This window comes from Pezoporus occidentalis, unplaced genomic scaffold (assembly GCF_034315485.1).
Source record: "Pezoporus occidentalis ecotype Australia unplaced genomic scaffold, CSIRO_AGI_Poc_V1 ctg4, whole genome shotgun sequence".
Lineage (NCBI taxonomy): Eukaryota > Metazoa > Chordata > Aves > Psittaciformes > Psittacidae > Pezoporus > Pezoporus occidentalis.
In genome coordinates this window covers 5,306,148-5,329,834 of record NW_026915724.1, presented here as the reverse complement: position 1 = coordinate 5,329,834, position 23,687 = coordinate 5,306,148, and the positions used below count along the sequence as shown (strand labels likewise).

The 23,687-nt window shown below is 40.1% G+C and overlaps 1 long non-coding RNA gene across 1 annotated transcript; it reads right to left on the bottom strand.

Annotated features, from left to right (window-relative positions):
• Positions 1-3,031: 3,031 nt before the first annotated feature.
• LOC134171248 (uncharacterized) lies at positions 3,032-22,806 on the bottom strand. The gene is made up of 3 exons (XR_009967555.1): positions 22,714-22,806; positions 20,488-20,542; positions 3,032-3,443 (listed from the first exon to the last, which is right to left on the bottom strand). It is a non-coding gene; the product is annotated as an uncharacterized LOC134171248 (long non-coding RNA).
• Positions 22,807-23,687: the final 881 nt, after the last annotated feature.

Here is a 23,687-nt window from a genome sequence, read left to right as displayed (position 1 = left end):
GGAGCTATTATGGGTCTGTGTTTTGGGTCTGTGCTGAAAACAACGTCAATAACACAGGGATGTTTAAATTCCTGCTGAGCAGTATTTCCATAAAGCCAAGGTCTTTTCTGTTCCTCATACCACCCCACCAGCAAGTAGGCTGGGGGTGCACAAGGAATTGGGAGGGCACAGAGACAGCACAGCTGACCCTAGAGGGATATTCCATACCATATGATTCCATGCTCAGCATATAAAGCTGGGGAAGAAGAAGGAAAGAGGGATGTTGGAAGTGATGGTTTTGTCTTCCAAGTAACCATTATATGTGTTGGAGCCCTGCTTTCCTGGGGATGGCTGAACACCTGCCTTCTGATGGGTAGGGGTGAATGAACTCCTTGTTTTGTTTTGCTTGTGTGCACAGCTTTTGCTTTACCTATTAAACTGTCTTCCTCTCAACCCATGAGTTTTCTCACTTTTACCCTTCCAATTCTCTCTCCCAACCCACTTTGAGGGGAATGAGCAAGTAGCTGTGTGGTGCTTGGTTGCTGTCTTTGTTGCTAGTTTAAACCACAATTGTACAACCTTTACCTGAGAAAACATGGGCACATCACATTTAAAAATATGCATGAAAAAAAAAAAAAGAAAAGAAGGAAGTGCTTAACCTGAATAAAAGGAGACTTTGGAAGGAGATTTGGGGCAGGGGAAGGAAAACATGATATCTTTGTAGAAAAAAAAAGTGTAGACCTATTGCTGGCAGATGTAGAAGCATCAAGTCAATATGGTAACAAGGATCAATATGCCCTCAGGCAAGATATGACTATGACAACGTTGAATGCATGTAAAAATTTACCACTCCAACTAGCCGCCTAGGAATAAAATAAATTCAAAGCAACTGTGCAAAGAGGAGTAAATCTTGAGCTTGATATCCATCTCACAGAGGTATCAGGGACACCTTGAGACGTTCGGAGGGACCTGTGGGAATACCTCCAGAGGAGCTGTCACTTAGCTCTATCCTTCCTGCTGTCATCCATGCAGCCTTGCTATAGCACAATAGTACCCATGGGCAATCCACAAGGTATGAGTTTCATGTGGGCTACCCAGCCCAAAACTGTCTTTTCCTTGTAAGCCACCTGAGTGAAGAAGGGAGATGCTCCTGCATCATGGAGGCTGCAGAATGTTTCCTGAATGGCTTGGTTTAGGTATTTTCTCTGGGGAGGGCAGCACTGATATGCAGCTGAGAATTGGCAGAGTAAAATTTGGGGTGAAATGACCACGTTTTCTCACTTTTTAGGGGATATCAGCCAGGCCTGTCCAAAACTCAAAAGGCTGCAGAAACACTAGATTTCTATAAACCCACCTATATGGGACTTTACAAGGAAACCTTAGGTAAAGAACATCCATTAATTACAGTGAGACACACAAACAAAACAATGTAGCAGTAGAGGTCTTTTATCTATTCTTTTTTTTCCTAAGAATATCTTTAAATGTGTTTATCTTGACAAAAAAGAGAGTGAGTTAGGCAGACATAAGAAATATCTAAGTAACAAGAAATATGAGCACAATAGATTTTAGGCCAGATTCCTCTTTGGATGCACAAGCTGGTCTCCCACAGATTTCTATGACAGCCACATTGACAGCAGTGGGAATCAGGCATACTCATCCAAGGGCATAATTTGGCCCATAATGTATGAGGTTTGTCCAACTTGTGAAAGCAGCAAGCAGTGTACTACAAACACTGTGTCTGTAGCTTACTCCGGATTTAAATCCTCAGTGGCATTTTCTGTGGTTCTAAAATGCATTTGATAAAAGTAGCAGAGGCTGCTTGAATCAATACCTGTTGAAAGAAAAGACCTGCTAAAAAAAATGGAAATTGTTGCAACAAGGTTATCCATTTAACAGGTTTCTACTTGAATAACCAAACAATTCTCATTTTATAGCCTTGCTAAAGCCACAGTGCATCCACTGGAGAAAGGCTGATATTTTCCATCCTTGCTTCTTAAGCCTGTCTTTGCAAATGTTTTCTGCCCCTGCTTGCAGTGATTTCTTTTCACCCGGGCAATGGTAATGGCTTATGTAATTATGACTTTGTACATGAGCTGAACTCCCTGTGGATGTTTAGACTCTTATTATCTTTAACCTCATCCACCTCTGTGTGTGAACTCTCACCTTGGCTGCTTGGTGAGGGGATCAGCTGGCGGCCAAGAGGAGAGCAGGGTGCTTACAGGGGCCTGGCAGCTGGCGGGCTGTTCATTAACCCTTTATGGGGTACGACCATCAAGGAAAGGAAGGCAAACAAAGGTCCTTTTCTCTCCAGTTCTGCTCAGTTAAATGCCATCACTAAAAGCTGTTTACCGCCACCTCTGAGAAGTCAGGCTACTCAAATGTGCACTTAGAGATAAAGCTCACTAGGCTGTGGGTCTACTTTCCTAAGAGATCAGGAGATTTTGGCAAGCTTTACTATTAATTTTTTATTGTTCTTATTTTGCAGCTCCCATTAAATTAATTCCCATTCTTTTCCTTGCCCACATGCACTGGACAAGAGATCCAAGGAGCTCTCACTAGTATAAACTGCTCATCCCAGGATACTATTTGCCTTCTGCTTCTCCATCTCCTTTTCCTCACATATCCCTTCAGCCTATACCTGTAGTGATAGAAAAAGGCATTGTACTCATAGGGCAGTGGTAAGGCTTCCTTCTGGCTAAAAACGTGGTCTGGGGATCTGGTGAACTCGGCACAGGGTGGTCCTTGTAGCATTCAGTGAAAAGAGTTGTCACCAGGAGGGACTGACCCTCCAGTGTAAACTGGCTGAACCGAAAAATCAATGAGAAAATGTAGATTTGGGTCTAAGTAAAAACATTATTTAAAGCTATTAAATGAAAAACCCTATCAAAGTTTTTTACTTGACACATATGTTAAATTTCATTCTGAGTTTCTTCCGAGTCCTTTAAAAATCAGTTTGCCTTCTTATAGCTATATCACTCATTAGATGAAAAAATTCAAAGCAGAGATCTTACCGTAAAAAAAAAATATGAATTCTTCTAATTCCCTGCTTCTTTTAAAAGACAAAAATATAGCCACCAAATTCCCCCCAGGACCACAAATCACTTCAGTCCACCTGAAAAAACGTGGACTCATTCACACACAGAGAAGTCTCTGGTTCTGCTGTGAGCCTAGTGGAAGGTGGAGGGGACCTTGCTGGGGCTCTTCCCTGGACACCAGCAGCACATGGACATTGCTGTTGGAGCTAGCTCTCCTGCTGTTCTCTCTCACAGCCATGCCCCCAAACAGCTGACGAGTGCCTGCGCCTGCTCCCCAGGACGGGCAAGGTCTTGGTTGGCAGTCCTTTTTGTTCCTTCAAAATTCTTTTTCTCCCCCAGGGAATTGACTCCTGTTCATGGTGGGTCCCTCCTGCCTGGCCTCAGCACATACCTGGGGGTTCTGGAAACAGCCTGCGGTCTTGGCAGTACCTTGAGAAGAAAGAAAAGGGCAAGGAAAAACAATGACAATGAGGGGTTCATTACTGAATATGAGTGCACTTACTATTACTTACTTCAGAAATTGAACAGCCACAGGAGGTGTGATAAACCATCTGTAAAATTTTTAACAATTAATTTCAGATCTCGGTCCAATTTCTTCTGGCCATATTAAACACTGAGCTAAGTGGAGATTTTCTTTCCCAGGAAAAAGCACTAAGACTGAAACATGGGAACTTAACAGGGACCCAGACTGCTAAGATCCAACCTGTGTGCTGAGACCATTTCTATTCCCCTTGAGCTGCTGGCATTTTTCAGTCACAATTTATTTGCTGGTGGCTTTCAACCCTCATCAACAATTCTGTATTAGTGTGCTAGTTCTAACATCCTTTTCCCTGGAATTTTGAAATCTACACTGAATGCTGATTTATAACATTCAACATAAGTTACATGCATGGTATGTTAAGTAACCATTGAACCAAAACTCACAGTGATTTAACGGCCAGGATTTTACCAAGGTGTGTTCTCATCCATATGGGCAAACAAGATCCAAAGTCAATAAAGAACTTGCTGTTTTCTCCTTTGGACATTGCTGAGCTTTGGATTTTCTGTATGTTGCCAGAAAATGAAATCAACAAAAGCAGTACAGCCTGCATCATGTTTTCACACTGTTAAAAATATAAATGACCTCTCTGTATGAGAACCACATGTTAATAAATTTTTTGGTAGTCTAAATATCTCATTTTTTTTTTGTCCAAAGCAAAAACAATTTAACTACAACAGCAGTAAGAATGAAGTAAATGAAATTAAACTGCAATGACAATATTGACCATTTGAGTATTATTAGAGAAAACCTCCCAGATCAATTAAAAAAATACATGCCAGTGTCTCATAAAAAAAAAACAAACAAAACAAACAGGGTATCAGATTATATTTAGCTCCCTTCATCTAGCATCCATTTTATTAAAACTTTCTTACTATTAAATTTTCCACAATTTTTCTTCTCCACGTACATTTATGCAATTTCTGCACTGCACTCCACTTTTTCTCTTATGCAAGAAAGAAGTATGTATAACCAGTTTGACATGTCTATATAGGGATGGCTTGACAAACCATTTTGGGATGAACACGGATGCAGTGAATATTATCATCGTTCTTTACACTGGAATTAATAGTCGTGTCTTTAAATTTGCTTTATGTATCCTATCCTTTGATGAGATTAAATGTCATTACGGGTGCAGCAAAGCTAGTTTGTTTTCCTATGACAGAACTTCTACTTCAAATGCCAGAAGAGTCTGTGGTTGCATTTCTCAGAGCTTCTCACCCCAACGAGATCTTCCTTCTGAAGTACTCATCATTTCCACCCGCCTTTCCTCTTCAGAGTTAGCAGCCGTGCTTATTCTGTACTGAACACAAGTTGGGTAGAAGAGCACTGGGAGAGAGCAAGAACTGCAAGAGCTAGTGCTGATACATGGTGTCCATATGGACAGTGTAACTTAACATTAAGGCCTTTCCTTTCTGAGTTTGATCCTGGCCCCATGAGTCAAACTCTAGCTGTCAGGGGACTTGTTGTAAGTAATGGTCATTTGTGTTTCATAATTATCTTGAATAAACACAATTAGTTCCACATTCTGCTGTTTTCTTCCTAAGGCATCTGTAAACATTCTGTACTATTCTAGCAAATGGCTTTTGGCAATCATTAAAAAAAAACCCAAAGCAAAATGGTTCTCAGTGGATCCTTTTAATTTATTCTAAGGAGCATGCCCAGAGGAGTAATGAGACCTACTAGACAGTAATGGCAAAGGGATATTATCTTTCACTTAGTTAACCATTGTAACCCACTTTGAAGTACCTCCAATCACAGTCTTCATGTGACTAAATTAGAACATAAACTCAAGAGTTTTCACTTCAGGGTTTCTCCCATAAGCCAGCCTAACGTATCTGGTATAGAAGTAGCATAGGCATCCCACTTGCATTCTCCCATTACAAAGGATATCCATCAAAGCTAGCCAAAAGTGTTGCTAAAACAAAGGAGTGCAGAAATTCACGACAGCACCAGCCATGCAAAAATCTGTTCTTCTCTCAAGGCTGCTGATCCTTTGTAGCCTTTGGGTACTGGTCAGTTTACTTGCTCTCTCTCTGCCCCACTTATTCTGCCTGTGACATAGGGACAGATAGCATTTGCCCACTTTTGTAATTCTCTTTAGATTGACAGCATTGCAAATTTGTAGTAATACCATCACTATATAATACTGGCACCAGGTTTATATATATAGCTAAGACTGTAGAATGCTTTCTGAAGATAATGGATTTTTAGGTTGTACATTAGGAAAACAGAAAATCAGTAGCTCCAGCCCACTGAAAATAGTAAAACCTTGCAAAAAAAGCGTATTGAATGAGGTTGAAGAAACACTGTGCTCTCTGTTCTAGTAAACAGGCAGTTAAAACTGGGAAGAAAGTGTCAATTGGTAAAATTAGTTAAAAAAGTTACTCCGAGTTTTTTGCCCTACATTTGGACTATCAAAACTGAGGCAAACTTTTCAAAGCAAATTGCTGAGGATTGCCAAGTTAACAAGCTGTTCTGTGCTGCAAGGGACATATTTATGGACATACTTTCAACAAGACGTACCTAGTGCTACCAAGCTGTGCTGTACTAAAGAGCAGTAAGTATCAGATAAACTGATTTTTTTTTTAATAAAGGATTTCACACATGAGGACGATTAAACACAGCTCAAATATTCACAAGTGTACAAACTAGCCCTCCCCCCCAAACCCACTCCTCTTTTCTGCTACAATAGTGTCTAAACAAAGCAAGAAAAGCCAAAAAATTCAAATATAAGAAGGTTACTATACAACATTTTATAATCCATGCACTTGTGAAGAAGACACTGTGAAGTTAATTATGGATGAGTACTAGGTCTTCAGTAGTAATTCTTATTTTAGTGGGGTTGTATGTAGCATCTTTAACGACATTTTGGAGTATGCCTTTTGAATCTATCAGTTTCTTGTTCCTTAAGGGTTGTATTTTTAAAATGTTTCACAGCCTTTTCTCAAGACAAACACTCTAAAAACTAATTCTAGCCTAATGCCTTGCCTACAAGACAAACAAAGCTAACATAGCAGACAAGAATACCTAGGCAAAGGACTCACTTCTGGCCACTTTTCATAAGGCTCAGGCATCTTCATTACGATTCTCTTCAAAATCAGCCTTAACCACTTGAATGCAATGGGCCAATGCACTGAACTTCTGTGTAACTTCCTTCCTTCCAAGGCAGATGCTATCTCTGGACACAAGATTCCTTTACACACCCAGGTTCCTTTACAGCTCCTAGCCCTCAAGAAGAGTACAATGATAGGGTTTACTCTGAGTCCTCCTCACAGAAGGCTGAAGTACTGATTTTCCGTTACTGGGAGATAAGAACATGTGCCATGGAGAGTACCCATTGCTGGGAGGACACTTAGTATCCAGACATCGTGCATGTAAGCCCGCAAGCGGTGTTACGGAACCTGCCAGAGAAAGTCTGTGCAGCCCATAAACAAAGCCAATTTTAACTCAACAGATCATTTACCTTTAACCTCATTTGTGTTCCCTCATTCAAATTAGAAATGGTGTTGTGAACAGGCAAGGATTCGTGTCTGTGAACTTGTTTCAAAGCTAGCTGGGAATTTCCAGTGTACTTATACATCTAGAAATGCTGTGAGCTTACGTGATATGTCTCAGACCTTTTTCCTAGGGTATTTTTCTGTCTTAGAAGAGACCTTTTTCCTAGTGTGGTGCTTTGCTGAGAGCTGTGCAGGAGCTCAAGATGAAGCTTATTCCAACCAGAACCAGAATGTCACTCACCTGGAGGTGATGCCAAGATTGTAAAAGTGTTATGAGTAATTTCATTTTTTCCTGTAACCCCTTTCTTTCATGTCACCTTAAGCATGTTTCTGAGTAGCTGCTGTCTTCTATTTTGTTTGTATATTGGACGTGTCATATAGAGCGCATACGTGAATCTTCGTTTTTCCTGTTTATCAAATGAAGAAATTTTATTCAGTACACTTTTTAATACTTCTGACAGAAAAATACCCACTAAAATTTTCTGTGTTTGAACAAATATGAGGTTTAGTTTTCGTTATTTTAAACCACAAAGTTCCTAAAGGCTTGAATAGGTATATATATATATTAAAAAAAAAAGAAAAAGAAGGGGGAGACAGGAGCACGAATAAGTGAATTTGACCTAAGTAAGTACAGCACAAAAACCAGAACCCTGCACAATGTTTTCTTATTTTCTTTATGGACTCCTACTATTCTCAAAAGAAATAATTTAATATTTACCTTTAAGAATAACCTTAGCCTTAGAGGCTTTCAGGGAGTTCTGTTTATTTACCTACACCAAACATAACAATACCCCCTACTGAAATATTTGAAAATACATTTATTCTAGTGTCTGTACGTCAGATTTCTTCTTTTTAAGTGCAAACTCAAGTTTTGGAGGATTTTTTCCTCCTAGTTTTGGTAAGAGATATTTAAGCAGAAAGAGCAGCTTGTTTCCTTGACAGCAGAGAACCAACTGTTTTGGTTTTCTTTGTTCCATGTCTGTTCAACATACTGTATCCATAGAAATAGCTGCTGTCCCAGAAGTTCAAGCAGTTTGTATTATATATACCCAAAGACTGGGGTAATGCTACCTTAACTTTGCAGAGTTTGTATTATAAAAACTTCAGAAATTGGAAAAAAAAAAAGAAAAAGAAAGAAAAAGTTCCCAAGGCAACGCAGTACATTCGGTGTTTTCTGATTTATATTTAACATTTCAAAAATATCAATATTAAGCTACACATTTAAAAAATAGACAGATGTAATGTGTTTTTTTACAAACCACGTTACTGACTGACTGTTACAATAGAAGCTACTGCTTTTGATTTTGCCATTTTAGTGTCGCATAGTGATGAACTGCTTGCTTGTGCTGTGTTAGTTTGCGTTACACCTAGTACTTCACCAGATATTTCTTCTTATTTCAGAAGTGAAGTGATATAAAAACACATAGTCTAGGTTTTATATTTGAGGCCCAGGGTCTCACTTCTAAGACAAAAGAGCAGCAGATGAGCAGTGCCTGCAAAAAATCCCCTGTCTTGCCTCCCTCCAGCCTCCCTTCTTCTCAGCCTCATGCATCACTTAACTCTACCTCTGCATGAGAAACACCAAATAAACTGAAGCTTTTTGTGGTCTATGAGATGAAGGGACAAATATTTTGAGGATGAAGATTGGAAAAGTTTCAGCAAGAAAAGCATGAGAGCATTGGCCTCTATACGTTCCTTCTAATATGGCATTTTACAAGGACACTTCCCACCACGTGAAAAGTTTTGGAGGGAAGGATAACTCCCAGAGAGCTATGAAACAGTGAGAAGAAATATGACAACAAGGTTATAACTGAAACAGATTTGTAACTTTTGCTCCAATATCCTTTGCCTCTAGTTGTTTACAAAACACTGGGTGTGTATGGGGAAACCACAAAAGCATTTCCTACCCTCCTGAAGAGCAAGCCACCCTTCAGTTTTCAGGATTTATAGAGTCTGCGGCCACGAGCACCAAGGGTGCTCAGTGGTGTCTGGTATACAGAAAGGGGCTTAAATAAATTATGTGTCACACATTCCCAGGACAAGACGCAGTTGCTGTTTGAGTAAGGGTAGACTTGTTTTTCATGCTTCTCTGGAAAACAAGTCATCTCCCAGCACCGTGCTACCCAGCTCTCTGGCAACCCTCAGGTGTCAAAGCAAAGAGGTGGATCTGCGGTGGGGCCGGCTGTGCCGTGGGAAGTGTGAACCCCCGTGCGTGCCTGGCCTTCCTGGGCCGTGGAATATTGATGAGCTGCGAAAAAAAAAAGCAGAGATGTTTGTTGCTGTGATTTGCTGTGCCTGCTAGCTCTGCTTCTCTGTATATATGTATACATGTGTGCATGTGTGCTAGTGTGGGTGTAAGTACATATTCTCAAAATATAAATAAATATAAATAAGCACGCATGCACATTTCTGCACAAATATTTATACAGATTTAAAAAAAATACAGGAAGGGAAGCGATAATGAAGTAACTGCATTTTTTTGCTCAAAGGCCTCACTGTGCATGGGGGAAAACATATTGGCAATGGGAATTTTTTCCCCGAACGTCAGCTCAGCAACTTCACAAAACCTGATTTCCAACATGGCCTTCATACAATTGCTTTTATCACTTTCTCTCATTGTGTCCTTACGTACAAGGGTAAAGACTATTCTACTGCATCCAAGTACAGTGTGCTAAAGGGAGGGTGAGCAGTGGGGAGCCGTGCCTGTGCCACTGTCCTTTGCCTGTTCCTGATTCCATGGCCCGAGGCAATGGTTTGCATTTTTAGGACAACAGCCGGCTATCTGCAAGCAGGAGACCACTCGTCAGGCTTCATTACTGCACACAAAATGACACTAGTGAGCCTGTGGTCACAACTGTGCTTATGGTGCGCTGAAAAGCCATTACATCTCATTGCAACAAAAAAACTGCACGAATGTACAGGCTGACCAGCCCCATAAATTGCCAAAAACCTGACAGGTCAGCTTATTTATGCAATGTAGTACCTGCAGTACTGTTTCTGGATGGAAGATATTGTAAGGGACTAGGAACTAAGGAATCTTTTCATCAGAAGTGTTATATTTTAATAGGCAATGCTCCAGTTTCCTTTATTGAGTATGGGGAAAATAAAGAATTTTTAATTCTGCTGCATGCTTGCAGCATTAGGCATGGTCAGCTGAAGTGTCTTCCTCTTCTCCATATTAACAACCCTAAAAACATAGTTAAAATCTAATGACTAGCATTAATGGATTTTCATGTTTGACAATGTTATTTTTCATTGTTTAAATTTTTGGTATTGTGCAGATCACATTGACATATCTCATATGTAGCATTTTAACTTAACCATAAGTGAACTGGCTTCTGCTATAATTACAGGCATTATTATTTAAGTCAGATAATGACTATATTTAATAATGTTGCATGTAAAAGGTAAAACTCAAAGAGACAAAGAAAATGCGGCCATTAGAATTCTGAAACATTCCCTTCTAAAGGAAATTCGTATCGTAATGCGGCTAACATTTATATCTTTTACATGTAATTGGCACTCATTGGCAAGTGCTGTAAACAAAAGAACTGTGGACCAGATTCTGACCCTGTGTGTATGCATTTGTGTTACACATAGAGGAAATAATTTTACCTAGGAAAGTAAGATATGTAGAAAGAGGGATTGTGTTTTCTGAGGTCAGATGCTATACCTGGGGAAAGGAGAGAGGCTTACAGACCCACAGTGACTTTTTCAAGTAATCCTATTTCCATACCACCATTTGGTTACAACAGTGTTAAGTAACTTGAGGTCATTGATGGGGTTATGTCAATGCATGCACATTGTAACTGAGGTCAGCATCAGGATGTTTATTTATGGATAAAAATGTTCTACCTGTCAAACAATAACACACTTTTTCCTTTCCTCAAAAAATGTTAATTTTCGTATTCTAAGCAACAAATGTTCATAAACATACATTAGGTTATTGTGATGGGGAGAATCTCATTATTGTTGGCAAAAGTCCTGTTTCTTCCGAGTGAGTGGGGGTCAACTATAGGTCTTCCACCTGCCTTCTTAGTGGGCAGCAGAGAACCACATATTTCTATTGCAATAATACCTGGCCTTCCAGCTTAACTCCTCACTTTCCTCAAATAAGAAGGACATTGGATTTCCTAAACTGTGGGGGAAGGGAGTTCACTGCACAAAATACTTCAGGGGACTCAGTCATGTGGATTGAACTGTACCTGGAAGCTGCATTAAACTTTTCCAAGGCCTCTGGGGTTCAAAAAATGTAGGATGCTGTCACATTGATTAAATAGCTGGGTCTTGACAGAAGGTCCATCAGCTGTAATTTTGAAGGCCACAGATATGATGATGGAAGTATAAAAGCAGCCCACAGACCTGTGAATGGTAATGGGTTACTTTTAAAACACCTACCAGTATGAGAAACTAATCTGCCAGAGGTTTTTCAGCATTCAGTTGTTGTGCTGCTCCTATAGTGACTCTTGCCACTGATACCGAGTTATGCGGCTATAGGCATCCTGTAACGTGTTTCTTCCCAGCTCATACAGAGCTATGTACAGGTAATTGCTTTCAGAGGTTCAGACTAGTGTCAATAAATGGAAATTTTATTGAAAACTACAAGGGTTGGTATGGTTGTACCCAAAGTCAGGGATCAAGAGTCCGAGAACTGGATGGTAAGGAAGATCTTATAATTAATCCCAGTGTCAATTTTGTTTTTATTTCTTAAGCATGACATCTTATAAATAAATATTGTGTTCTCTAGAAATAAAGCTGGGTGTATCATAGTCTAATAGCTAGAAAATATGAACTAATCATTTAAGAGTGAGCCTGGGCTCCGCAGCTGACCTTGCAGAGGTGGAGATTTTTTGAGGATTTTTTTCCCACTCACAAAAGGAAGCTAATAATTTTGTAGCCGACTTCATCCAGAAAAGTTGCTGGAAAGTGAATTGTTTCCTAAAAATGACACTAAGAATGATCTGGCCATGATCAGGTGGGCATGTGCACTCTTGGTTAAAAATGTTTTCACTAGTGAGTGAAGATCCCTGTGCCCCTGTTGAGATGCAGTAACAGAACAGATACCTGGTGCTAACCAGCAGTGCTCTGAAGGAGCCAGTAAGTTCTTCTGTGATTCTGCATAAGCCACTTCCATGTTACTTTATTTTCAGCAGAGATCTGAGCTGACCCATTTCGCTTGCAATGAGTCTGATAAGCATGAGTATAATTAACACAGCTATTCCAGTGCAGGAAACGGCTTTCAAACAGATGAGAAAAACTCAATTATATAGCAAGTGATGTGTATGTGAACACAATAAAAGCAATATTTCCTGAGCCTGATGAATGTCTTTTCCAAGCATCTTCCAAAGAACCTAGTGCTGTAAAGCCAAGTCAACTGCTTGCAAGACCAGTAGAGACAGACGAGGCTCCTTGTGCAGCTTAGCACCATCACAGTTACACTACATTCTGGTATTTGTCCTATCTTCCTCATTTTTCTGTAGGATATATGTTGGGATATATTTTTATATTTTTATGTCAAGGTTGAGTTGACCTGTTCAATGCCCCAGTGATCAAGCGCACATGCACAAAGAGGCATCGTAACTTGCCTTCTGTGTTTCTGAAGTTGCTGAGCTAATGGGCCCCTGGAGCAACTACAGTAAGGCCAGAAGCTAACCCCCCTGTCTGTGCAATGAGGTGAGAGCATCAATATCCTAAGTAATGCAAGTGGGGTTAAAAGAAGTGGATTTGCAGAGGCTTTAATGTGGCTGTTAGTGTAACACTAATACACATGATATTTAGTACAGGTATCACACTCAGGGCTCAGCAGACGAGTCTCTCAGCACAGCTATTAAATTATACCACCTCACATCAAGCCCCAGTCCCTCAAAAGCAAGCTACCATGCCTTAGTGCAACTAGTTTTACAGCAGAGGAAAAATTGGTTACGCTCTGTGATGGGAAGGCCGTGTGATCTTCAGCTGAATTCAGTGTGTTTTCCCCATCAGAAATGCTGATTCACTAGAGCTGCCCTTCTCTCTAATTCCATTTAATTTAGTTATTCCCTTTCTAGAGCAGACACCCCTCAAGACACCACATTCTACTAGTCAGCAATAGATGGTTCATGATTCCATGACCTTATAGATATTTCCAAGAATTGGCATGAGCAGAAAGAAGAAGAGCAACCAGATCTCATCCCTGGTAAATTCCTTCCTCTAATACACTCCTGCATCAAACGCTGAAACATTTTCTGAAGCCAAAAGGTCTTGCTGAATATTTGGTTGTTGTCAGTTCTCCACTCATCTATGTTCTCAAACTTTTTAATGCTGTAGGGGTAAGTAGTTGTTACACTACCTACAAAAAATGATGACATAATAGTGGTGTTGTAGAAAACTCTCAAATATATGGATATTTCAATTTATTTTAAGTGTTCCATCTGGAATATCATAATGCACTATTTACTGTTATTCCTATATCTAAAGCTGATAGGCTACACTTGGAGCAGCTGTTAAGATAATAACCAATGGGGACAGATTGATTAGACCAGCCTTTCAAAAGCTCTTAAAATAGTTCAAACCCGTTTCAGCTTCAAGGTTTACATGTGTGCAGCCTTACAATTTCTAGAGCAAAAATTCCTTATGACTTACTGAAGCCTTAAAATCCAAGGTTATCACCTGAGACAATCTGACCAAGGAATACTGTATTTGCTGAATAACCTGATGTGTTGCCTTTAACAAACTAACAAAACATGAATTCCAGCTATGCTTCTTTCAACAGATCTAAAATTATTCCTCCTCTCCCTTTTCCCTTCTCCTCCTTTTAATTTTGAGCAGTTAGGCTTCATCACTGGGCTTGATTTTTCCTCACATTACACAGAAAACCTACTGAAATAAAGTCATCACAGAAATGCAGACTAAGACCCGTAATTTCCACCTCAAAACATATAACTCTTCATTCTTCTCTTCTCTCATTAGTCTCCTCTCACAAACCAAACATGGGGCAAAAACATCATGCTGTTATGATGAACATCATTTTGGCATGTAAAAGACACCTGAAGTCATCTTTACTTCTGCTCCACTCTGCTACCAGGACCTCAACAAATGTGCACAGGAGCAGCACTAAAGAAACCTAACACCACCTTTTTCCATGACAGCAGATACTCCAGCAAGAAGCTTGAGGCTTTACGTGGTAGAAATTGAAATAGATTTGATTTTAGGAAAAATCTGATTGGATCAAATTTATTGTATCAAGAGGTTTTAAAGAACAGATTAGCTAAACACTGAGTTGTCATCACTTCCACCAGCACTCTATGGCTTTGGCACAGGAAGTCCTGACTGGGGGCAGGGGTCTGACTACTTGGAGTTTTGAACTCCTTCTCTTTCTCATGTTTCCATGAGTATTAAAAAATACTCGTGATGGGGAATTTAACCTGTTACTGCATGATAAGGGAAACATAAAACTGGAGATGATCAGATATTGGAAGGTAAGAGTTTATCTTCACTTTCTTAGCCTTTCTTCCTCTACCATTGTTCATCACTTCCTCATCTACCCATTTCCTTCACCTGTTTTTCAGATGCTGTGGTTGCTGGCTTGTCCCTTGAGCTTAAACGAGAGCAGCCAAGGCCTGACACTCAAGAGTTTGTGATGAGATTGGCTGAAATGGGACTACTTCTGTGGTGAGGAAACTGAAAGCACATTTTCAGCCCCCTGCTCTCTCACACCCTCTTTTTCTCACCACTCACCCCCCTCCTGCTTTAGGGTGCTTTAATGTGATAAGGTGCTATACGCAGTCTAAGCTGCTGGTTTAGAACTGTTAGTGAGAGCTAGCTAACACATGTGCACTGTGCATACATATTTCATTACCTTTCTGGCCCAGTCAAGTCTGTCAAAGGAAGTACGGCTTTATTTTACAGTTTTCCATTATATTTAATGTTTAACCCTCAGGAATGTTTTATAAGGAGGGCATAAGCTGTAGGAGCAATTGAATTTGAGTCAGATACACAGTCTAACTCCAAGTCCCCTATTAACTTTTTAATCTCCCTGCAGAAATTGTTTCTGTCCATATTTTTATTTCAGCTGGGCTGAGTGGGAGAAAGAACTCTAAGGGAGGTCTTAGCAGATGGTTGTCACAAACTGCATACGGCAATTGAGAATTAGTGTGCAAGCATATGCAACCTGGTACAGTATGAAACATTCCAGCATATGAACACTGAAGTAAATGAAACTTGGACAGGACTTTTTTTTTTTTTTATTATGAAGATTATAATTTAGTTTCTCTTTTCATCTGCACATATGGGTCTCAGGGTTTCGCAACATATGGGGCAAACGCTGGACTTCAGTGAGACTCCTTGCAAATATAAGCAGTTAAACTTAGTGCAAATTTGATTCTCTAAGTTTAATGTAAAAATAAAGCATGCACAAATACAAACACAGCCATTGTGTATGTGTATGCATATATATGCATATATATATGTATGTATATAAGTGTATACATGAAACACTTACTTTTATCTTCTTCATTTCTCCTACTCCACACACTAATTATTCTGTGAAAGAAAACTAGTGAAGAAAATAATGGAGAAGTGGTTCCGAAAATGATAACTTGTTTATGTATGTTGGTGGTGTTTGGGTTTGGTTTTTTTTTTTCTTTAGAGCAGCAGCACATTTTCAGGAAAAACTGACTGGAACAGGAAAAATATCAAATGGGGAAACAAACACCCTTTTGTAAGTCAAGTCATGTTTTAAACAAGAAGGAGGAAGATTTTTTTGATACTCTGCCTTGAGATAGAGCAATGTTAGAGCAGGTCTCTGCATGAGCAGGGGTTCAGGTAGGATCTGTTCCCCTGTGTCCTGCTTTCCAGGCTGCGGAAGTGACCCTGATCCAGGCTGGTGCAACCCACCTCTCCCCCTCTCCCTCTGTCCTGTCCTCGCTGTGCTCAGGGTGTGGAGCCACGGTGCAAGGGATGGATTTTGGGAGTGGGCATTGCTGCAAGGGAGGCTCCTGGAAAATATGTCTCAATGCTTTCTCAACATTCCAACTTGCCCTTCTCTCTAAGTTATGGAGGAAAAAAGAACTGAAATGGAGACAGGGGAAAGAATGCAAATACTGGCACACAAGGAAATACTGAATTACATATTGGTCGACCAAAACACAAATCAACTCAAAACTACAGGAGTCCACCAACATGCACATAAATCATTTATAACGATAATCCAAGGCTAGGTCCAAATCTCATTAAAGTATATGAATCCTTAATCTATTTTGGCAAAAAAGAGCCAATACACATTTTTTCTTTTTATCATAAATTACAGTTCTGTGGCACTGTGCAAATATTACCAAGCTGTAAGACAGCTGTGCTCCATTAAAATGTGTAATGGTCGCTGATTTCTTACAGCACATGGTCATCAGGCTGAATCTACAGCCAGTAATTAGGAAGATGAAATGTTTAATTGTGCCTTAATTTTGATAAAATTTATCTGTCACACATCCCGTAGTCAAGCAGTATGCTCACAAATCAATGTCATCAGGCCCGAGAAAGAACTGAAGCACCATGCTCTTGTTCCTGACAGATTCATTTGAATATCAAACTGCTCCGGATGAGCCACCAGACTAGAAAAACAAGTAAAAACTTTCCCAATGAACACAGCTCCTATGGCATATGTCTCTCCACCTAGGCTAAAAGACACAAAGGTCAAAGCAAAAGGCAGGTATCTGCTTTTCATCTCTTGCTCAACAAGTTCCCTGGGCACAGTAGCCCACCCAAAAATTTTTAAAAGCAAAAAAACCTTCTTATTGACTACTTAATCAAGCCACAAGGGTTGTGATGCAGTGGGGTCAGGCAGTGCTTTTCATTCCTTATTTCCCCCCCTCTTGTTTGCTCTCCTGCTGAAAAACCATGTGAGGCAAAGGCAGCGTCCATTGTGTAGGCGAGAGGCAATCACTCACTTCCCTGCTGGCAGTACAGCAGTGCACATTACAGCAACCAGTCATGTGCAGATTATTACCACACATATGCATTATTATTTTTTTCTTTCTTTCTTTTATACCAGAGTCCACATGTCATGTCAAAATGGGAGAGCACTGCCTGAGTAGTGCCCACTTCCAGTTTTCAAAAATGCATGATTTACTTTTAATACATCCAAATACAGGAACCATTCTGCTCATGAATGATTTTTTCCATTTTCACCCAAGATAGACTGACTACTTTACCACGATGGTGGGCACACTGGCCTCTGCTCAAAAATGCTTCTTAATTGTTTTCAAAGAGCTATTGTTGATATTGCCCATCTGTCTGACTGGAAGATACAGTTGTGGTATAATGGCACCCCAGCTACAGAGACTGAACCCAGCAGTGCCGGATTAATGAACATAAGCTTTCCACTGCTTGTGCAAAAAAGACAACACCCACAACTTCAGAAGCCTCAACTGGCTCAGAAGCAGTGATGCATGGTCCAGACAGACCCAGGGAAGAAAGGATAACATCAGTCTTCCTATGGGCCACAGTGCAACAGAAATTGCATAGGCACCTTGGTGCTATGAGTGAGAGTGGTTATTACCACCTCCCTGATTTAGAGCAAAGCCTCACCAAACCTCAGGTATCATATAGTTTTGGAGTTGGAAGAGCTTACCACTGTGCGTTCACTGGACCAAACCACCTGATGTTGGGAATCTGGTTTTCTTTTTGCATCTATTGAAGGATGAGTCATTGTGTGTCTCAGGAAAGAGCAAGAGCCCTGGATTTGCTCCCCGGTACACACAGCCACGTATTCTGCAGATAGCTGTAAACTGAACATTATTGAAAAAGTATCACAAAGGCAAATTTGGCAACATCTGCCATTCTGATAACCAATTCAGAGAGACAAAAGCTTAGGACTATATTCACTCTGCTGTTAAGGCAGGAGACTGCATATACTGGGCTGCTTACTAGTCTTGTTTTCTCTACAGAACAGTCATGTGTCCATCCTTCTTTTAAATCCAAGAGTAGGTTTTGCTAACCCTCCCCATGAAGTCCTGCCATTCTACCTGCTGATCATATTACCTTTGCAGTTTTTCCACCATTTCTACTGTAGACCCAGAAGATTTTTGGAATGACTGATTAAAGGCCCCACCTGGGGCTGTCCCAAGAAACCCTCTTCTCCCTCTTCTTTGGAAATCAGTTAGGTGCTGTGAACAGGTCAGTTGGGTTTTTCCCCATTTAAAAGCATATATTTACAGATAGATATTAACTGTATCTTCCAGAGACAATTGTCAGCTGTCATCCGTCCCTTTGCATGTTCCAGGTTACATTATCATAGCACACTCTAAACAGAACTACACACTAGATCTACACTAGAACAATCACAGAAACTGAACCAAGGGCAAAATTCCTGCTTGCTATCCACCATAACAGCTCTAGCCCTGAGTCATGGCCAGCATACCCTGACTTCACAGCACTAAAATACTTAAAGCCCACTTCCTGGAGAGAGTTTTCCATGTCATATCTCTTGCTGTAAACAGATATCATTTATTTATCTGTAATTTATTCTTTAGTTTAGTTCTGCATAGTGTTGACAAAGGAGGATCTGCTCACCTTCTCATCCTAGCTTTTTGCAAGATGCTGCTTATAATGTACACAGACTGCTGTAAAGTAAAAATAATTGCTTTGCTTTATGCTGAATTGCTCTATCTAGGGTTTCTCTTGAGTGTGTGCATCAGGACTGCTTGCATCAGATAGAAAGTTTCCCCTTTTTTTAATAAATATTGAATCCTCAAAATCTTGTGAAAATATCATGGGTGACAAAAAGGTTTAAACCCACATAATTATGTTATCTTCATCAAAAATCTTACAATTCTGTCTGCAAAAAGAACAAAAACCAAAGTATACAAACTAGATAAGCTCATCAGCTTGTTCTAACCTGGACAAAAACAGAAGCGGAAAAGTGTTGATTTTGAGTTTCTAACTTCCTATGAAATTTTGACATAAAAAACACGCAGGCACTAAATCAGAAATTTGATACAAAAATAATTGAAAAATACACAGGAGTTTTAACAATTGGGAAAATTATGAGCTGTACCATTCTGTCTTCTCTGATTTCATTACTACTGTTATGCATCTTTGGATACATCCCATGGCCCCCATGACAGAAGACTCTTAACAGATATTAGTTTGGAGTAAATGTAAAATCTTCAATTGTAAGTGCTGGAAAGGAGGGCAGGAGATATTGCATCACAGTTTTCATTTCATCAGCCTCCTCTGAAATGTTCTAGTTCTTTTTTATTCCATCTTCTATTTCACAGCAGTACTGGAGGCTATAGTAAAAGGATTTCTTATCTTTCTTGAATCATTTTTCAGTTGTATTTGGTTTGGTTCTAATTCTTTAATGTTAATGAGATTACAGATTTTAACAGTGATTATGACAATGTTAACAGCCTCTGAATCTCTCTGAAGTCTGTTTTACCTAAGGTTTCTTACACAATTGTCTGGTTTACTTATTTACTTAACTGTATGAATTTAGTGCCTTCTTGTAACATCTCAAAAGATCAAGCTTACAATCAAAATATTTTTGGTTACCAACCTAAATTTACAGATCTTTGAGGTAGTCAAACATAAAGCTATAAATCCTTTCTGGGGTAGTCAAACATGCAGGTAACTATGCTGTTACCTTTAGTGTTACTAATGATGACAGCCCTCCTTCTTTTGGGGGGGTTCATTTGCTTGTGGTGGTTGTTTTTTTCCTCCTAGACAATCCACAACAGCGAGCTTGGTGGGGGATATTTTAAATTTTGCATGTATAAAGTCTGTAGTAGTTTCTTCACAGGTTTCTACTGGAACCTCAATGTAACATGTCACTTCCCTCCAGTGGAATGGGGAAGAGATTCAGAAGCGTAAAAGTGAGGAAAATCATGGGTTGAGATATAGACAAGTAAAGCAAAAGCTGTGCATGCAAGCAGAGCAAAACAAGGAATTCAGTCACCATTTCCCACGGGCAGGCAAGTGTTCAGCCATCTCCAAGAAAGCAGGGCCCCATTACACACTAATGGTTACTTGGGAAGACAAACATTGTCATTACGAATGTCCCCCCCCCTTTCCTTCTTCTTCCTCCAGCTTTATATACTGAGCATGACACCATATGTTATGGAATATCACTGTGGTCAGTTTGGGTCAGCTGTCCCCCTGTGTCCCTTCCCAACTCCCTGTGCACTACTTGCTTTTGGGGTGATGTAAGGAGCAGAAAAGGCCTTACTCTGTATAAGCACTGCTCAGCAGTAATCAAAACATTCCTATATTATCAACACTGTTTTCAGCACAAGTCCAAAACATAGCCTCATACTAGCTCCTATGAAGAAAATTATCTTTATCCCAGCCAACACCATCACACATGTTCACACTCAAGCATTAGTATCATCGCTTATACCAAATGTTTTATTGTCTGAGGAGTGAAAAAGACTTTTTTGGTATTTATTTATATTTGAGTACCTACCTGCACAAATAATGAAAAATGGGTGCCTGCCACAGACAGCTTATAGCCTGGCTTTCTGAAGAGACAAAACAGATGATGGAAAGAGACAAATACTGTGGGTAAGTGAGGAAATGAAAAAATAAAAATGTTTCTCTGTGTAAAAAATAGGGTCCTCCCCCTCTGCTTAGTAATTGTCAACTGGCATTTTTCTGCCGACACTGCGTTAAAACTAATTGTAAAGATGAAATTACAGGAACATAGCATGGCAGATTTCTGGATTTAGACAGAAGCTTTTTCCCAAGCATAATGAGTACTGATAAGAAGAGAGTAATGTTGTTCTTTGTCAAATCTCTAATTTTTTTGAGACAATATCAGAACTTTCAACCCAGTGCTCTGTGATTATCTTTCCAAAGCCTGAAGTGTGAATTCTGTCTAATAGCTTCCAATTAAAAACAAGGTGCGCCTGTAACCATGAATATGATCATTCTATAATTCAATTAAGGTCAAAGTGAATTCCTTTAACTAATCCTTCACACCATCCTACCCTAGTTTCCGTTTGAAAAAGGAAGAGTCAATGTGAAACACATCAAATGTAGATTTGATTACGTCATATTGCACAGGGCTGTCTTGGGTTAATTTGTGTCCATCAATCTTGCTTGCACATTATGTCTCTTCCCTCTGTCTTTTTCTCCCAACTTTATAACTGGCAGAATATGAGAAGACTGCCATTCCCGTAAGGATCTCTTTTAAGGTCAATGAAATGCCAGTGGACACAGCAAGCTGCCTTAAATACCACCAATTGCAGAAGTGCTGCAGTACTATAAACTCTGTGATGTTAAAAATTAGTGCTTGCTTAGTTTTTGTGTTTGTAAAGGGGGTAACACAATGGTACTCTCTCCTCATTGATCTGCAGATGTTACAAATGTGCAAATTAATCATCAGTAATATAATGTTATACACACCTACATTTCATTCGGCAGCAACTGAACTAAAAAAAGTGTCACTATAATTCACCAAACATTCTAAGAAGTCTGAAAAATTCTGTTAATGAACAGAGAGGAAATAACTATCACAGCTCATATCACAATCTTACTCCAGAAGAATGTTGAAACAGCAGTGGAAGGAAAAATAATCTATGCATATTTAAATCCTAACCTTAGGGGAATCTTTATAGCTAGTTTTTGTAAGACCTTAGGGAATCAGTGTCAATAGATTAGTAGAATAAGAAATAAAATGCACAGGGATTGCTTCAAGGTGCAGAAAGTACACTTCAAAATTATTCAGAAGGAAAAGAATGTACTGCTTGCATTATACTCAAGTCAATATTTTTACAATGGATTTTTAGTATGTTTTTCCTACTCACATTCTTTGGTCGGTTCTTTAGATATAATAATACTGGCAATAAGATAACACCTAAAGAAAACTAGTTGTAATTAATGTCTTTTTTGTTTCTGAATTTTTCACTCATCTAATTAGAGAGAAGGAATAATGCAATGTAATTTGAAGACCATGGAGCCCCCAAAGAGGGGAAGACCATTTCAAATAATTTGCAATTAAGCAAACAACTTTTGCTGGTTTTAGTATCAGCATACAGTATTCCATGTGCTGAACCAATCTAGAAATCATCAACTGTTTTGAGGAAAACCCTTAGAAAAGAATGTTAATGTCTGTTGAATGCATTTTCAACATAAACCATTCATCCATTTCTATTTAGGATTTATTTCTTAGCACTCTGGTTTAGAAGGCTACAAGCCAATACTTGGTTGTAGTCCAACAACATCCTACATCCCCCAGGCAGATGATTTTACATTATAATAAATTAATACATTTTAAAACAAAAGCCACACATGAACCTACAAAAACCTCTGCCAAACAAGGTGTCATTACTCCTAGGGCAGCAGGTGGAGCTTTGGACAGAAAGGTGTAAGGAACACTATTTTTAAGGAACATGCTTAAATTCAGGATTTTCTGGATTATCAGGGCCTGGCACAACCCCAAATATCTGAAAGCTGCTTCCTCAGAAAAATGGGCTCCACAGCACTGACAGCGGGAACAAAGCCTCATCTCCAGCCTGCGTAACACAGTGTCCATCTGGACTGTGGCCACAGCAGTGAGTAACGGGGTGAACGGGGGAGTGGGCGCAGACTACAGGTCCCCACTTCAGTGAGCCAGTGGTAGTGCACCTCAGCAGAAGAGGCTCTCTCAAGCCAGGCAATCTGCCTCTCTGCTGTTGTATGGGCTGCATACCATAACGCCACAAGCTGCCATGCCGTCTCCTGTTCTATTCTTCCATGGCAGTGCATGCCTGGGCCCTTCCATGCCTCCACATTGTAGTTTGACCCTGTAAGTGGAGGGGGAGCAGCAGGTTTGTCCTAGAAAAGGAATAAAAACCAACCTTCAGACCTGTTGAACTGCTTGTTACTAGCTGTAAAGACTGAAAGTAAGGAGGTGAATGCAAACGTCATGGAAGCAGTTCTGCGGTTTCAATTAAAGGACATTCAATCTACACTGTACTTTAAGACAGGCTGAGTGTCTAGATTCTTAACCTGCCAGGTGAACATGACGTTTTCTGATCCAACGGTGTGCTGGGGACCTGCAGGTAGCTGCCATACAGTCGCAGCGTTGCTCCCAGGGAGTGCCGTTAGACTCGTAGTATGTGCAGTAATTGGCTTTTGTTTGAGCTACTTGGACCAGAAAAAAAACCTTCTCCTGTGCTGACCCTGGGCGCCAGCCATATTGAAGAATGAAGGGTTGTTGGCCTGCGGTGCCAACATACTCCACCTTCACGGGGAGGCCGTGCCCCTCACGCTCCAGCAATGCCAGACGGCGCTCGGATGAGGCGGGCTGGGTCTGGCAGGTGGCGGCACAGGAGGTAGTAAGTGAGAGCAGCACAGCATAACTAGCTGTAGCATAGCAGTAGAATAATATCCTCGCGTCCTCAAAACCATAGGAGTGTTTTTGACTTTGACTGCTTCCAATACCTAACAAATATGAGATCATGGCTTCTGGCATAAAATGGGCAAATTCGTAGCCATGCCGGCAAGACTGCCAGTGGTGGGAGGAGGTGTCACCCACCCCATCCCAACAGGTAGTCCATTGACTTCAAACCAGCATCAACTCCTCCTCTGTATGCTGCCCCAAACCACTTTATTTTTACCCAGTCTATACCCATGCAAGCCAGCAGACTCTCACAAAAGGATCCTTTATGTAACAAATCCTCC